Below are 18,495 nucleotides of genomic sequence, written 5' to 3'. Positions count from 1 at the left end.
TATTTCAGTATCATAATCACTAGGCTACTGTGCCATGCTGAGAGGATTCCTCCTTTCGAGGGAAGACATTGCCTTGTTTAGTATCCCCAGATTGTGAAGTCACTGACGTAATAAAACTCATTACACACTTGGTTTGAGTATAAAGCAAGGCTTTAATCAACTTGTTTCAGAACATGGCGGTCTAGTTGTACTTCACTAGTTCCTTGTCTTACAAAATGTCCCTGGAAGGCTGGGGCCGACGCCCGAGTATTTATACTCCTTGGACAGCGCCACCAGCTGACCGTCCAGTGTTACTTCATGAGTAGTTTCTTGATGAATGACGAGATTTATAACAGTCACTGTATGGCAAATTGGAGGAGAACCATTGTCCCATCATTACAGAATTGCCGAGCATCAGTATCCCTGCTTCCGTTCATCGGCTGCCCACTCTAGCAAAGCAATGCAAATATCACTTAGCGACACAGAACTAAACTAACCAATACAGAATTTTCTGCAAACTTGCAAATATAAAGGATAGCTAATGCTTTCTACAGAGCACTACCAGTCCAATTATGGGTGAATGACATTTTAATTAGTAACACAATCTTTTATTATAATTTTATTAATTGTAATGCATTTTTACTGCTTTTATTTGCCTGCTATAATTTTTCTGATCTTGCTAACAGGGTCCCACATTTAGCCTTGTGGTTAATTGCGTTCATGTATATAATTAATAGCATGACGATATCAGAATGAATAGAAGAAAATGTTAATGGAAGAACAAAATAACTGGACTGCGATGAAATCTTCCTGCTTAGATTTTAAAATGTACCAAATTAACGGGGAAATATTTCAGGATTGCCAAGACTGACTTAGTGTAAAATCACCAAAATATTGATGTCCCCACCCCTTCATATCTGTGTCTTCATGGTTTTGTTAAAAGTAAATTGATTCATTGGCAAAGGACAGGATCAAAAAGTTTATAAATCTAAAATGAATAATTTGCATTATAAAGTAAACCATTTAACTCTTACGTCCTATGCTAACTATTACAAGGCAGTATCAGGGTGGAATAAACTGTTCCTGCAGCCAGCTTTACACAGTGCCGCAATTGTGATATCTACAGTTGTTGTAACATCAAAACCGGCAGATGAATACTTAACTCATGTCTGTCACATTCTTCACTAGAACAGTTCCCTGTTGCACAGTCTGGCAGGCAGTGTTGCTGTTGGGGATTATCCAAACTCTCTCATTGCTATTTTTCCTATCAGTTCTATCCCTCAAACAACAATAGGAACAGGAGGTGGCCATTCTGCCCCTCAAGCCTGCTCCGCCATTCAATGAGATCACGGCTGATCTGCGACCTAGCTCCATATACCCGCCTTTGGCCCATATCCCTTAATAACTTTGGTTAACAGAAAGCTATCAATCTCTGATTTAAAATTAACAATTGATCTCGCATCAATTGCCATTTGCAGAAGAGAGTTCCAAACTTCTACCACCCTTTGTGTGCAGAAGTGTTTCCTAATTTCACTCCTGAAAGGTCTGGCTCTAATTTTTAGACTCTGCCCCCAGTCCTAGAATCCCCAACCAGCAGAAATAGTTTCTCTCTATCTACCCTATCTGTTCCCCTTAATATCCTGAAAACTTTGATCAGATCACCCCTTAACCTTCTAAATTCCAGGGAATACAACCCTAGTTTGTGTAATCTCTCCACGCAACTTAACCCTTGAAGTCCAGGTATCATTCTGGTAAACCTACGCTGCACTTCCTCCAACGCCAATATAACCTTCCTAAGGTGTGGTGCCCAGAACTGCTCCCAGTGCTCCAGGTGTGGTCTAACCAGTGTTTGTACAGCTGCAGCGTAACTTCTACCCCCTTGTACTCTAGTCCTCGAGATATAAAGGCCAGCATTCCATTAGCCTTTTTGATTATTTTCTGTACCTGTCCATGACATTGTAATGATCTCTGTACCTGGACCCCCCAAGTCTCTTTGGACATCCACTGTTTTTAGCCTTTCACCATTTAGAAAGTACCCTGTTCTATCCTTTTTAGGTCCAAAGTGGATGACCTCACATTTGCTTACATTGAAATCCATTTGCCACAGTTTTGCCCATTCACATGATCTATCGTGATCTCTTTGTAATTTTATGCTTTCATCTGCACTGCCTACAATGCCTTTCAACAGAGTGCCAATTTGTCACACTGTTCTTAATAATATCGTAAAGACAGCAGAACATTTGGCTGGTATAAATAGATGCAAGACAGCTGAAAACCAAGACCAACTTCGCCAAGTTAGGTAGCTTCAAGTCACGGTTCATTCAAGAATCTGCCTAGATATGAGACACAAGAAGTTCAGGTGCCTGTACTCCTCTCCCAATCCCCACCCGCCATGACCCAAAAGAGCTGGGATAGAGTATTACCTGACGAAGTAGAAAAATGCAGAAGTTTAGACCATTTTGATTTTCGTGTCACATCGAGCAACTGCTCTATATTACAACCTTCAACTTTTTGCTGCTTTAATTCTAAGACAATGCAACTTCTAATTTAGACTCCCCACTATTTTTTATTTATTAAGGAATGTACATTTTAGATAAAACTGCCCCGAGACCTTGCACTGGCGATAATGACCAAGATCTATTTCACTGCCCTTCTCCTTACTACTTCTTTAGTCTAGAGGGATCCAATCCATTCATCATTTCATATTTAAGCAATGCAATCTGGTACATACCTCATCACTCTGACCTTTAAATGATTATATTTCTGCCTTTGCAGCTGAACCGGAATCCACTTTTAAATGGGTAAATGCTGCATCAGGTAAATCTTGGAGGCAGAGCAGTTATTAACCCATTCCCCAGGAACGAACCTACAATAGTCTGGAAATGCCCATTAGCAGACAAACCTTTAATGTATTTAGATGAGTTTACTGTATCCACTATTTTAGTGGAGGCATTAACCCATTTAAAATAAACAGGCACTTTAAGATAGTGGATGAAGGAATGTCATGCGAATACAGCAAGAGGTCCTTCGCCAAGACCACCATATATAAATCAGAGGCCACTAATTTCATTTCCTGCATTCTCTGGCATAATGGTTAACTGAAGGAGGATTTTTCCCGACGAGCTCCATTCTATGTAGCTACACGTTTGCTGTCAGAAATATTTTGGTGTCGGACTGGACAGAATTATTGATCCTGAAAAAAATGTTCTTGCCTTGCTCAGGAAAACAACTGTTCCAGCACAGCTCTGAAATTCGAGCCTCTGGGGCATATATTGGTCTTGGGCGATAGTGAATCGGCAGCCCGATTTACACTCTGCTTGATTTTATTTTCCTTTCACATCAATGTAGAATAAAAGAGGCTGCTGATTCATTACCGCCCGTTTTGCAAGACAAATTTATAGTCCTCGATGTTTCCACAACTGCAATATGCCATCTGTATTCAGACCTGCATCCAGAATCCAGGTCTGAGCATTTAGAGGCATCTTGTCCTTTTAGTGGGGCAAGTTCAACCGAGAGGATAAAAGGAAACAAATGTGCCTGTGACAATGGGAAACAAACCCATGGCTACTGCCAGCCTTCCCTGTAAGTGCTTTAAACTTGACCCACATTCAACAGAAATTATTTTCTCACCATTGTAAAAGCTTAAACTGATTTGAATTGCATTAGTGCTCGTTTACATTTGTATGCACTACATGTTGGCATGTGTGCATTTTGATAACAAATAGTCCTGCAGCTCCATTTCAGTACAGGAATGACAGGCAATTGAATATAATGCTCCTTTTATTCTGCTCACTGGAAATCAGAGTTGTCCAATTGTCCCACCACAATCCAGTTTCCAATTGCCAGTAACAATGCAATCTGGTCAGCTGGTAACACGAGTGGCCTGCAGTCTGGCAGGTTTAGCCACTGCAGAATTTTGAAGAGGAGTTGCTACAGTGATACTGTCACTTTCTGTTGCCTGCTTTGCAAACTCTCTCATACTGGCAATCCAGTAATCCCGAGTAATTTTACTTTTCTTAGGTCGCAGTTATACTGTCACTTTTGGGTCACTTTGAAGCACAGAAAAAAATTAGGCCAATAATCTAACTCAGTAAGAGGAGTCAGGGTTTTCAAATCAGTTTTCAGACAGCAGGACAACTTGGTCATCCCAGGGTCTGAGTGTACAGAGCGATGTTGGATAAAGGCCCAATACTGTAACTCAGCAACGGAATATATTAATGGAACTGTCCATTTTTGTACCTATAACCCTGAACAGCAAAGGTTTCTTTAGGTTTTCACTTTCAATGCTGGTTTTTATTATTGCGTGTGTGTTTGTCTGTGTGTGTGTTTGTGTCTGTGTGTGTGCGTGTGTATGTGTCTGTTTGTCTGTGATTACACCATTGTCCTTAACATGCATCGAATCGGTTATATAATTGTTGAAGAATTCAAGAGGTCTAAGTGGCAGTATAACTCTGGGCTGCACAACCTCTGTGCACTTGACCACAAGCTGGCCTCAGATTGGTTTGTGCAGTTCAACTGCAATCTTGTACTTTTGAAAAATTCTATCCAATTCTATCCGCTTGGTACAATAATTGTCCTTCAGCAACGTATTGAATCATTGGAGCTCTGATGACTTGTGCATGCATAAATGGCAAACTTATGGGTAAGAATGGGCAGTTGCTTCAGTCAACTGGTTAAGGCTGATTTGAGATGTATCTAAATGCTGCTGTGCTAGGGGTCATCCGGTTCCAGACTCTCTCAATAATGGGTACGGTCATGTAGTGGTTCTGGTAAGTGAATAACAACCCAGAGTTTGGGGCCATGGAAAGTTGTGAAACTGAATTCATTAAATCTGGTAATTTGTGAGATACCGTCAGAAAAAGTGACCATGAAAATCGCTGGATTGTTGCACAAACCCCAACTGGTTCGCTGTTGCCCTTTAGTCCTGAGCTGCATGTCTTGATAAAGGGTTTTCACCCGAAACGTTGACTCTATTTTCTCTCCACGGATGTTGCCTGGCCTGCTGAGTTTTTCCAGCATTTTCTGTTGTTATTTCTGCCTGTTTTACATCCTGTCCCATTTTCCTGTCAATTGTGGTGAAGCCTTACTAGAGAGGCAGATTTTAATTGGAATGAACCAAATTTGGTATATTTACGGCCGTGAATGGCAACCAAACTGATCAACTTCATTTCACAAATTCAGCTCCCATTTACAATTATAAACGAGGCCTAACGTGAGCTGCTTGCAGTTGCTGACATTGCCAGCTTTGTTCATCGGATGCAAAACATCCTTTACCTTTCAGCCGAGAGACAATTGCTGTTACCGTGGCGTTCTCCTCCCTAAACTGGGATTTTCAGGTATCGGATTTAAAAGGGAATGAAATCCCAGTGCTGAAATTGTTCTTTCAATGAAATGATTCACTCCATTCCTCGTTTAATCACTGCTAAATATTCCTTAGCTATTTCTTATCCCTCTGGTTAGCGCGCTCTGTGTTCGCTGATTGAGGCTACTTGTTTTCCTGCAACACTACTCTTCCTGTTGAGAATTAACGGTAAGTAGTTGAACTAAAGACACATTGGGGGCCTATTTTCAAATAATTCCCCAACATTAACTGAAGAGCTTATTTGGCCCACAAATGTTCGCGCTCAAATGTTATTTATATCAAGAGACTACAGTTTTACACCATTTGGATGCGGAATGCACAAAATTCATCTATTGTTATAAACAGCCCCAATTCTCCTTGTAGAAATGTCCCGTGGGATTTTTTTCCCCAAATAAATTAAAAGGAAAGTTAATTACTTATCTCCCTGCTCTCTGGTGTCCTATCTGACGTTGCTAATGATATCTTTAGGAACTATGCCACATTGGCCCGTTATGAATTCTGGAGCTTGTTCGTCAGATGCAACTTCCCCGCAGGTATGGCAGATGATGTATCATTTCACTTTTAATGCAATAACACCACAATGTTCCATATAAAATAATGGAAATAAAAATAAAGTGCTTTGAAATTGGAAATGTTTCAGATTTCAAAGTGAAACACCCATGGATTGGAGGGTAGCTAATGTTATTCAAAAAAGGTGGTAGAGAGAAAACGGGGAATTACAGACCGGTAAGCCTGACATCGGTAGTGGGGAAAATGGGATTGGGGGCAAGGTATTGATTTGGATAGAGAACTGGTTGGCAGACAGAAAACAAAGAGTTGGAATAAACGGGTCTTTTTCCGAGTGGCAGGCAGTGACTAGTGGGGTACCGCAGGGATCGGTCCTTGGACCCAAGCTATTCACAATATATATTAATGATCTAGACAAGGGAACTAGTGTAATATCTCCAAATTTGCAGACGACACAAAGCTGGGTGGGCGTGTGTGCTGTGAGGAGGATGCTGAGAAACTCCAGGATGATTTGGACAGGTTGGGTGATTGGGCAAAAGCATGGCAGATGCAATATGACGTGGATAAATGTGAGGTTATCCACTTTGGTGGCAAAAACAGGAAGGCAGATTATTATCTGAATGGCAATAGATTGGAAGAAGGGGAAGTGCAACGAGACCTGGGTGTCCTTGTGCACCAGTCGCTGAAGATAAGCATGCAGGTGCAGCAGGCGGTTAAGAAGACAAATGGTATTTTGGCCTTCATAGCTGTTAAGTCTGTGTGTTCTAGTTGTAATTACTAACACAGACTACAAGATTGAAGTTCAACAGGTCTTTACTGGTTGGAGGTCAGGACTATACTATACAATATTACTACACAGTGCTTATATACCGGTGGTCACCACCGGTATTACGTATACAGCAGCCAGAGAAAGTAGTACATCTCTTAAGGTGGAACAGGCTTAAGTTCTCTTAAGGTGGAACAGGTTACATACACCACAATCCTCCCTTTTTAGCTTAACAGTCATATCCCCATGTAACATAACATAATAACATATATAACTTCAGGTATAAACAGTTCAAAGGTTCAGTCTCTCAGGAGGCCTTCTGATTCGGTTTGGATAACGCCTTTCAGTGGTCTCTGATTCCTGTTGCTGAGGTGACTCCTCTAGTTGGTCTCCCATGCATTGGGTGTTATCATCATCAGGTACATTCCCTGCCGAGGTAGATGCTTCAGGTTCATTAACGTCTTCCACAGTTGTCTCTGTCGCAACCATGGGTTCGACCCTTGCTCTCGATTCGACCAGTTGATCCGCATGACGCCTTATCACATTGTTACCAATATCTACTGTGTACATCAGAGGTCCTTGTCTGGCCCGAATTGTTCCGGACTGCCATTTTTCGTTTCCATAGCCCCTTGCCAACACTGGTTGTCCTACGTCGAAACTTCGAGTGGTCTTGTTATTAATATGCCGGAACTGTTTGTTTTCCACTTCCCTCCGCACATTTGGTTTTAACAAGTCCAACCTGGACCGCAACCTCCTGTTATAAAACATCATGGCAGGACTTTGGTTAGTCACTGCATGAGCGGCGTTTCGATATGCCATTAGGAAATTGTCCACCTTGTGCTGTAGCGGAATCTGATCATCGTTCATGGCCTTTATTGCCTTTTTGAATGTTTGGACAAATCTCTCGGCCAACCCGTTTGTCGCCGGATGATATGGGGCAGAGGTATAATGTTTCACCCCATTCTTCTTTAAGAATTTTTGGAATTCTTCCGACACGAACTGTGGTCCGTTGTCCGAACAGATCTGTTCTGGCAATCCGTTCCTTGCGAATATTGTTCTTAACACCGCAATTGTCTTTTCTGAAGTAGTGGTATTCATCTTGATCACTTCTGGCCATTTGGAATGTGCGTCCACCGCAATTAGGAACATGGAATCCATGAATGGACCAGCAAAGTCAATATGTACACGTTGCCATGGGGCTGAAGGCCATTCCCATGGGTGTAGTGGTGCGATCGGGGGTGCATTTTGCACTTTTTGGCACCCAGCGCAGCTTTTCGTCAACTCCTCTATCTGTTGGTCAATACCCGGCCACCATACATAAGCCCTAGCAAGACTTTTCATCTTAACTCCCCCCAGATGACCTTCATGCAGTTCTTTTAGAACTCTTTCCCTTAACTTGGGAGGAATAATCACTCTTGTCCCGTACATCAAAGTACCATTGCAGACGGACAGCTGGTCTCGCCTTGCCGAGAATGCCGGTAACAGAGGATCACCACGTGTTGGCCATCCTTTCACGGTCACCTCGTAGACTCTGGACAGTGTCGGGTCGTTCCTGGTTTCTGTTTCAATACTTGCATTGGTGACTGGTAAACACTCGATGATGGTCGAATGAAATAACTCAACAGGGTCAACTTTCATCGTTTCTTCTTCTTCAGGTAGTGGCAGGCACGACAGCCCATCAGCATTGCCATGCTGCTTTGTACCTTTGAATTCTATTTGATATTGATGTGCCCCTAGGAAAAGGGACCATCTCTGGAGACGCTGTGCTGTCATCACTGAAACACCCTTCTTAGGGTTAAAAATGGATACCAACGGCTGATGGTCTGTCAGAAGTGTGAATTTTTGGCCCTGCAGGTAATGATTAAACTTCTTCACTCCCCATACAAGGCTGAGAGCCTCCCTATCGATCTGCGCATAGTTGCGCTCAGCGGAGGTCAATGATCTGGATGCAAACGCAACTGGCCTTTCCGTGCCATTTGGCAACTTGTGTGAGAGTACTGCCCCAATACCATATGGAGAAGCATCACAAACCAACCGAATAGGCAGTGTCGGGTTGAAGTGAGCCAACACTTCCTCTGAGGTGATCAATTCTTTGCTTTTGCGAAATGCCTTCTTACAGTTTTCGCTCCATTCCCATGGTACCCCCTTCTGTAAAAGAGCATTTAGTGGGTGCAGTACCGTGGATAGATTTGGTAGAAATTTATGGTAATAGTTAATCAATCCTAGAAACGACCTCAACTGAGAGACATTATCCGGAGCGGGAGCCTTTACAACTGCCTCTATCTTGTCAGGAGACTTATGAAGCCCCTCCCGGTCAATGACATGACCACAGTACGAGATCCGCTTCTGGAAGAACTCACATTTCTGCCAATTAACTCTAAGTCCATACTCTTTCAGTCTGTTGAGCACCAGTTCCAAGTTTGCGAGGTGTTCTTCATCACCATCACCTGTAATCAGAATATCGTCCAGGTAACATTGTGTGCCTGGAATTCCCTGTAATACCTGCTCCATGGCCCTCTGCCAAATTGCTGGAGCCGATGCCACTCCAAAAACCAGCCTATTGTACCGGTACAAACCTCGATGCGTGTTGATCGTGAGGTATTGGCGTGACTCTTCTTCAACCTCCATCTGCAAGTACGCCTGCGCCAGGTCTATCTTGGTGATGTGTTTCCCGCCAGACAACGAAGCAAAAATATCCTCAATCTGCGGAAGCGGATACTGCACCGTGTGAAGCACCGGATTAATGGTGATTTTGAAATCTCCACAGATGCGAACCTTCCCTGGTTCTCCTGGCTTGTTGCTCGAAGGACGTTTCATAATGGGAACAATGGGCGTAGCCCACTCACTCCAATCTACCTTAGACAGTACACCTGAACGTTCTAGCGCTTCCAGTTCCGCTTCTACAGTAGGTCGTATTGCATAGGGTACCGGTCTGGCTTTAAAAAATTTTGGGTGTGCATGTTCATCAATCTTGATGTTTGCCGTAATTCCTCTCAGTGTTCCCAGTCCCTGCTGGAACACCTCTTTAGCATCATCCAATATTTTGGACAATCGTTTAGGTTTGACATCTGTTTCCCCGGAATCTACCGTTAGTGCCTTCAAGGAGTGCCAGTCCATATTCATTTTCCTAATCCACTCCCGTCCCAGTAGTGGTGGACCTCCTTCAGGTAGCACATATAAGTCCATTACTTGGCTTTCTTCGCCCTTGTGGACCACTTTTACCTCTATCTTTCCGATGGGGTACACTCTTTGCCCCGTGTATGTTTTCAATATAATCTCCGTATCCCGTAGGGGAATATGTTGGAATAACCTTTTGTAATCTTTCTTATTCATGACCGTCAATGCCGATCCAGTGTCCAATTCCATCTTTACTTGGACTCCTGCTATCTGAAGGGTGACCCAAATTGTCTGGAGATCTGCATCCTTACCAACGTTGTGTACTCTTAAGCTACCCAGTTCATTACTGCTAGCGTCTGAATCTGACTTCTGTTCGGTCGAACTGTTCTTTGTCACCTTGTGTACCTTTATGTATTTTCCTTGCGGTGACTTTTTGTTGCTGGTCTTCTTTCCTGACCGGCATACTTTAGCTATGTGGCCAAGCCTGCCACACGTTCTGCATTCTTGGTTTTTAAACCAACACTGGTTCTGATCGTGCGTTGTCTTTCCACAACGATAACATTTTACAGTACTCAAACCCAATTTATTTGTACTGAGTTCCGGTGACCGTAGCTGCATTACTGCCGTGCCTCTCGCTGCGGCTTCGTGTGCTGCTGCCATAGTGACCGCTTTCTCAAGCGTCAGCTCATTCTCCTCGAGCAGTCGCTTTTGTGTATCTTCTTTTAATAAACCACACACAAATTTATCTCGTAGCGCCTCTGTCAGTCTCGTTCCAAACTGACAGTACTTTGCTAGCTTACGCAATTCCATTAAATATTCAGCATTGCTTTCATCCTTCAGCTGCCTTCTGCTGTAAAATTTAAATCGTTCCGCTAGCATCAGCGGCGTGGGGTTTAGATGATTTTTCAGGACAGTAACAATCTCCTCGAACATCTTATCCGCCGGTTCATCTGGTGATAAAAGGTGTTTCAATTGCCCGTATGTCTTCGCACCCATTAAGTTTAATAATGTTAGTGCTTTCTCTTCATCTGGGATTTTATTTGCTTTACAATAATTTTGTATGCGTTCTACATACATGGCCCAATCTTCGATGTCGCTATCAAAGGTATTAATGTTCCCATGTTTAGGCATCGTTGCAATTTAATTTATTTTAATTTTTATCCAAGATGGCGGCTTCCCGCTCTTGTCTTCATCCTCCGCCTACAAAATGGTGGTTTTCCTGCGCTTGGCGGTCTTCACCCGTCCCCCAACGCTGTCTCCGCTTCACCGCGGCTCTCGCGCCTTCAGTCGCCCCAGACGCTGCGCCTTTTTAGCCCGAATGCGGCCCGGCCCTTATCACCAGCCGTGATCGATGTCCCCGCGCTGCGCCTTTCGGCCCGGCCCTTATCTCCGGTCGCGATCGATCTCACCGCCCTTATTCCTCTGTCTTCCCTCCCCGTCTGTACAGCCAACGTGGCCGACTTTCTGGTCGCGTCGCTGCCCGGCTTACCCACCACCGAGGTAGAAAGAAGATAGCTGACAGCCGCTGATGGAGGCTTCGAGTTCAGGATGTCTTCTGCACTCTGGTTTCTCGATGTCTGCCGCGCGACGTGTCTTCCAGCAGGGTGATGAGGGTGGAAGCCTGTCTTCGACGTCCGTTCTGTGGACGAAGCCGCCGTGGATATAAACTGCCGCAGGGTAAGAATCGGACTCGTCGCCACTGTTAAGTCTGTGTGTTCTAGTTGTAATTACTAACACAGGCTACAAGATTGAAGTTCAACAGGTCTTTACTGGTTGGAGGTCAGGACTATACTATACAATATTACTACACAGTGCTTATATACCGGTGGTCACCACCGGTATTACGTATACAGCAGCCAGAGAAAGTAGTACATCTCTTAAGGTGGAACAGGCTTAAGTTCTCTTAAGGTGGAACAGGTTACATACACCACAGTAGCAAGAGGGTTTGAGTACAGGAACAAGGATGTCTTGCTGCAGTTGCACAGGGCCTTGGTGAGACCACATCTTGAGTATTGTGTGCAGTTTTGGTCGCCTTATCTGAGGAAGGATGTTCTTGCCATGGAGGGAGTTCAGCGAAGATTCACCAGGCTGATACCTGGGATGGCAGGAATGACGTATGAGGAGAGATTGGGTCAATTGGGCTTGTACTCGCTGGAGTTTAGAAGAATGAGAGGGGATCTCATTGAAACTTATAAAATTCTGACAGGACTGCACAGACTAGATGCAGGAAGGATGTTCCCGATGGTCGGGGAGTCCAGAACCAGGGGTCACAGTCTAAGGATAAGAGGTAGGCCATTTAGGACAGAAATGAGTGGAATTTCTTCACCCAGAGAGTGGTGAACCTGTGGAATTCTCTACCACAGAAGGCAGTAGAGGCCAATTCATTAAATATATTCAAGAAGGAGTTGGATATATTTCTTAAGGCTAAAGGGATCAAGGGGTATGGGGAGAAAGCAGGGACCGGGTACTGAATTTGGATGATCAGCCATGATCGCATTGAATGGCGGAGCAGGCTCGAGGGGCCGAATGGCCTACTCCTGCTCCTATCTTCTATGTTTCTATGTAATAGTGCCAGGCATCCTTCTTGTCATTTTCACATCCAGCCCATACTTTGTGTGTAAGACAAAGGGTATCCTTTCACACCACCCCCTCCCTCCACCCCCATAGCTTCTGATTTATAATATAAAGCACTGGTTTACACAAAAATTAGGAATCCATAGGAACATCCTTTGTCCAGAGGTAGAAAGAAAATTAAAGTTCCTAAATAAGTAAGCCCCATATGGTCTGACGAGAGGATTCAGGAACAGTAATTGCATAGACAGAATAGTAATGAATGTAATGAATGACGACGACTTGTATTTATATAGCAGCTTTAATGTAAAAAATATCTGGGGGGGGGGGAAGAGTGTAAAAAATAAATGTTAAAAAAATAAAGAAATGAATACAGCTTCATGACGCATGAGTTAGGAGTGGTGACCTAAAGCTTGGTCAAAAAGATGGGCTTTAAGTAGGTTTCTAAACTGTGGAGAAGGGAAATGGAGTTCAGCAGAGAGGGGCTCAGATCCCAGCAGATGAAAGCTCCATCACTAATGGGGAGATGAAGGACGAAGGAAATATACAAAAGGACAGAGTTGGAGGACTGCAAGGTGAGGAGCATATACAAGGCTGGAGGAGGTTGCAGAGGCAGGGTGGGTTGTGGCTACGGAGTGATTTAAAGACGAGGATGAAGATTTTGCATTCGGTGCATTGAGAGGCAGGGAGCCAATCCCGGTCACCAAAGGTCTATCGGGTGCGTGGGACTTGGTGTGGACAGGACATGGGGTGCTGAGTTTTGGACAAATTGAAGTTTATGGAGACTGGAAGGTGAGAAGGCAGCAGGGATGACTTTAGACAAACCTTGAGGTGACAAAAGCCTGACTGAGGGTTGCAGGGCTAGTGGGGTAAGATAGGAGTAGGAAATGTTGCAATGGTGGAAGTAAGAAATCTTGGTGATGGATAGGATGTGGGGTTTGAAGCTCAATTTGGGTTTGAACAGGACACTAAGGTTTTGTATTGTCTGGTTCAGCCTGTGAAAGGTGCTAAATAAATGCAAGTTTTTTTTAACAATGCGAGACCCTTCCGCTGAATTGCCATACTCATCAGAGGAAATCAGTGGGCAGGAGGAGATGAGTGCATGCGCGGAGTGAGCTGCAATGATTGCTTCTCTTGGAGTAGGCTGCATATCTCAATGAGCTGTCGGACAAATTTCAAAGCTCTTTTTTTTTTGCTTTTGTTGGATGGCCCCTTAGCCAGCCTCAGTAGTGGGAATATATTCACAAGTGCAGCTCTCGAGTGGTACAGCTCTCCTCAGTTTCACTAAACAACATCTGACTCGGCTGCGCTTGGCATTTGAGCGGCATTCTGGGACTGACTGATGCAAGTTAAACACATCTAGAATTTGTGCTGCTATACCAACCCTTGCATAAACACGATCTCCTGTTGAGAAGGTGTTGTGACGCCAACTTAGCCTGTTCTTGCACTCCTTTTGCAGTAAATGTTCCACCACCCTTCCAGGGAAATTTTCAGTGTGTCTAAATTCAGCACATCCCTAGCCCCTGCCTAAGTGACTACGCTGCGTGCAGAATGCATCACAAGAACTGCCATTGAGTGCATGAGGTTTGTAGATCAGGGAATTGTGCTGTACGCTTAATGAATAAACATCTTGCAACCTAAGAGGCTCTCTTCCCTCACCAACACAGTTTTCCGTCAGACTATTACAAACGTAGGGTTAGATCTTCCACAGGCCAAATAAAACAAAGCGGCTTAACTGGTTTGTTATGCTGCCTATCGATTATCCATTGATGTAGAAGTTAGCACAAAAAGAATATTCACAATGAAAGAGCACTGCAGGTAATAGAATTAATACCTAAAATTACCAACATAAGCAGCTGACTGAATTCATTTATTCCTATTATAAGTGTTTGCCAATCAAACATATATTCTATTGGAAGAATCTTAGTAGGTTTTAGAGTGAATTGAGTTCCAAGATAAATCTGTCCCACCGTTTCCCAGCTGGGGAACAGATTGCACTGCAGCATGATTTCATTCCTCTGCGATTCTTCCCCTGAAGCACTTTATTTTTCTTCAAAAATCTATCTAAATATAGCTGTGCTTTGCAAAGATCTCAAAATGTGTGGTCAATGGCATGATGCTGTTGTTACAAAATACGGCGACAACAACAACTTGCATTTAGAGAGCACCTTTAACGTAGTAAAATGTCCCATGGTGCTTCCCAGGAGCCAGTAACAAAACAAAACCTGACACCGAGTCACAGGAGATACTAGGACAGACGACCAAAAGCTTGGTCAAAGAGGTAGGTTTAAAGGAGCGTCTTAAAAGGAGAGAGAGAGAGAAGTAGAGAGGCGGAGAGGTTGAGGGTGGGAATTCCAGAGCTTAGGGCCTCGGCAGCTGAAGGCACGGCCGCCAATGGTGGAGCGATGAAAATCAGTATTGGAGGAGCACAGAGATCACAGAGGGTTGTAAGGCTGGTGGAGCTTACAGAGGTAGGGAAGGCTGAGGCCATGGAGGGATTTGAAAAAAAGGATGAGAATTTTAAAATCGAGGCATTGCTGGACTGGGAACCAATGTAGGTTAGCGAGCATAAGAACATAAGAAATGGGAGCAGGAATAGGCCACTCGGCCCCTCGAGCCTGCTCCGCCATTCAAGATGATCATGGCTGATCTTGGGCTCAAAGCTACTTCCCTGCCCACTCCCCATAACCCTTCACTCCCTTATCTTGCAAAAATCTGTCTATCTCCACCTTTAATGTATTTATTGGCCCAGCCTCCACAACTCTCTGGGGCAGAGAATTCCACAGATTCACGACCCTCTGAGAAAAGAAATTCATAGAGTCATAGAGTTATACAGCACAGAAAGAGGCCCTTCGGCCCATCGTGTCTGCACCGGCCATCAAGCCCTGTCTATTCTAATCCCATTTTCCAGCACTTGGTCCGTAGCCCTGTATGCTATGGCGTTTCAAGAGCTCATCTAAATGCTTCTTGAATGTTGTGAGGGTTCCTGCCTCTACCACCCTTTCAGGCAGTGAGTTCCAGATTCCAACCACCCTCTGGGTGAAAAAGTTTTTCCTCAAATCCCCTCTAAACCTCCTGCTCCTTAGCTTGAAACTATGCCCTCTGGTTATTGACCCCTCTACTAAGGGAAAAAGTTCCTTTCTATCTACCCTATCTATGCCCCTCATAATTTTGTACACCTCAATCAGGTCCCCCCTCAGCCTTCTCTGCTCTAAGGAAAACAACCCCAGCCTGTCCAGTCTCTCTTCATAGCTGAAGCGCTCCAGCCCAGGTAACATCCTGGTGAATCTCCTCTGCACCCTCTCCAATGCAATCACATCCTTCCTATTGTGTGGCGACCAGAACTGCACACAGTATTCCAGCTGTGGCCTAACTAGCGTTTTGTACAGCTCCATCATAACCTCCCTGCTCTTATATTCTATGCCTTGGCTAATGAAGGCAAGTATCCCATATGCCTTCTAAACCACCTTATCTACCTGTCCTGCTGCCTTCAGGGATCTATGTACATGCACACCAAGGTCCCTCTGATCCTCTGTCCTTCCTAGGGTCCTACCATTCATTGTGTATTCCCTAGCCTTGTTAGTCCTCCCAAAATGCATCACCTCACACTTCTCAGGGTTAAATTCCATTTACCACTGTTCTGCCCATCTGACCAACCCGTCTATATCGTCCTGTAGCCTGAGGCTTCCCTCCTCGCTACTTACCACTCCACCAATTTCGTGTCATCTGCGAACTTACTGATCATACCTCCTACATTCATATCTAAATCATTAATGTACACTACAAACAGCAAGGGACCCAGCACCGATCCCTGTGGTACACCACTGGACACAGGCTTCCAGTCACAAAAACAACCTTCGACCATCACCCTCTGCCTCCTGCCACTAAGCCAATTTTGGATCCAATGTGCCAAATTGCCCTGGATCCCATGAGCTCTTACCTTCTTGACCAGTCTCCCATGCGGGACTTTGTCAAAAGCCTTACTGAAGTCCATGTAGACTACATCAACTGTACTACCCTCATCCACACACCTAGTCACCCCCTCGAAAAATTCAATCAAATTGGTTAGACATGATCTCCCCCTGACAAAGCCATGCTGACTATCCTTGCCTCTCCAAGTGGAGACTAATTCTGTCCCTCAGAATTTTTTCCAATAATTTCCCTACCACTGATGTTAAGCTCACTGGCCTGTAATTCCCTGGTTATCCCTACTACCCTTCTTGAATAATGGTACTACGTTAGCTGTCCTCCAGTCCTCTGGCACCTCCCCTGTGGCCAGAGAGGTTCTGAAAATGTTTGTGTCAGAGCCCCTGCAATCTCCTCCCTTGCCTCACACAGCAGCCTGGGATACATCTCGTCTGGGCCTGGGGATTTATCCACTTTTAAGCCCGCTAGTACCTCCTCCCTCTCAATGCTAATTTGTTCAAGTATATCACAATCCCCTGCCTGATTTCTATGCCTACATCGTCCTTCTCCATTGTGAACACAGATGCAAAATATTCATTTAAAACCTCACCTACATCTTCCGGCTCTACACACAGATTGCCACTTTGGTCCCTAATGGGCCCTACTATTTCCCTGGCTATTCTCTTGCCCTTAATATACTTATAAAACACCTTTGGATTTTCCTTTATTTTGCTCGCCAGTGTTTTTTCATGCCCCCTCTTCGCTCTCCTAATTTCTTTTTTAAGTACCCCCCTGCACTTTCTATACTCCTCCAGGGCTTCCACTGTTTTTAGTCCTTTGTATCTGCCAAAAGCCTCCCTTTTTTTCCTAATCCATTCTTGTATATCCCTTGACATCCAGGGTTCCCTGGACTTGTTGGTCCCACCCTTGACCTTTACGGGAACATGTTGGCACTGTACTCTCTCTATTTCTTTTCTGAATGACTCCCACTGCTGTGATGTGGATTTTCCTATAAGTAGCTGATCCCAGTCCACTTTGGCCAGATCCTGCCTTATCATATTAAAATCAGCCTTCCCCCAATTTAGAACCTTTACTTCCGGTCCATCTTTGTCCTTTTCCATGACTACCTTAAATCTCACCAAATTATGGTCATTGTCACCAAAATGCTCTCCTACTGACAATTCTACCACTTGCCCAGCTACATACGTGGCTTGAGCAGTGGTGCAAGGGAGAGGGATTTAAATTCTTGAGGCATTGGAACCAGTTCTTGGGGAGGAGTGACCTGTACCAAGGGGACGGTCTACACCTGAACTGTGAGGGAGCCGATGTCCTCGGGGTAATATTTTCTAGGGCGGTTCGGGAGGATTTAAACTAATTTGGCAGGGGGATGGGAACCTAGGTAGTGGAAAAGAGGGAAGTCATATGAAGTCAGAAATAGATGGTAGAAAGGTGAGAAGCAATAAGCAAAGGAGAGAAACACAAAGGGCCAAACTAATTCATAATGAGAGTGTGAAAAAAGCAAGCCTGAAGGCTTTGTATCTTAATGCTAGAAGCATTAGGAACAAGGTGGATGAATTAGTTGTGGAAATAGAGGTAAACAAGTATGATTTGATTGGGATTACAGAAACGTGGCTGCAGGGTGGGCAAGGCTGGGAACTTAACATCCAGGGATATACAATATTTAGGAAGGATCGGCAAAAAGGTAGGGGAGGTGGGGTAGCATTGCTGGTAAAGGAGGGGATTAATGCAATGGAAAGGAAGGATATTAACTCGGATGAAACGGAATCTGTATGGGTAGAAATGAGAAATAGCAAGGGGAGGAAAACGTTAGTGGGTGTGATATATAGGCCTCCAAATAGTAATATGGAGGTGAGGGAAGGCATAAAAAGGGAAATTAGAGAAGCGTGCGATAAGAGCACAGCTGTCATCATGGGTGACTTTAATTTACATATTGATTGGACTACCCAAATTAGTAAAAATTCTGAGGAGGAGGAATTCCTGGAATGTTTTCGGGACGGTTATCTGGACCAATATGTCGAGGAGCCGACTCGAGATCAGGCCATTTTAGACTGGGTATTGTGCAATGAGAAGGGACTTATCAGCAATCTTCTTGTACGAGGCCCCTTGGGTCAGAGCGATCATAATATGATCGAGCTCTCAGTCGAGATGGAGAGTGAGGAAATTGAATCAGAGACTAAGGTCCAGAACTTAAATAAAGGGAATTACGAGGGTATGAGACGGGAATTGGGTAAGATTGATTGGGTGGTGTTTCTGGGGGGATTGACAG

At 44.3% G+C, this 18,495-nt stretch overlaps 1 protein-coding gene across 3 annotated transcripts in view; it reads right to left on the bottom strand.

Moving 5' to 3' along the window:
- Positions 1-18,495, bottom strand: part of sez6b (seizure related 6 homolog b) — a 996,456-nt gene that overhangs the window by 424,777 nt on the left and 553,184 nt on the right. The window lies entirely within an intron of this gene.

This window comes from Somniosus microcephalus, chromosome 22 (genome assembly GCF_052327205.1).
Source record: "Somniosus microcephalus isolate GS21.2 chromosome 22, FLI_Smic_1.0, whole genome shotgun sequence".
NCBI lineage: Eukaryota > Metazoa > Chordata > Chondrichthyes > Squaliformes > Somniosidae > Somniosus > Somniosus microcephalus.
Note: the sequence above shows the minus strand (reverse complement) of the source record. Positions and strands in the feature narration are given on the sequence as shown.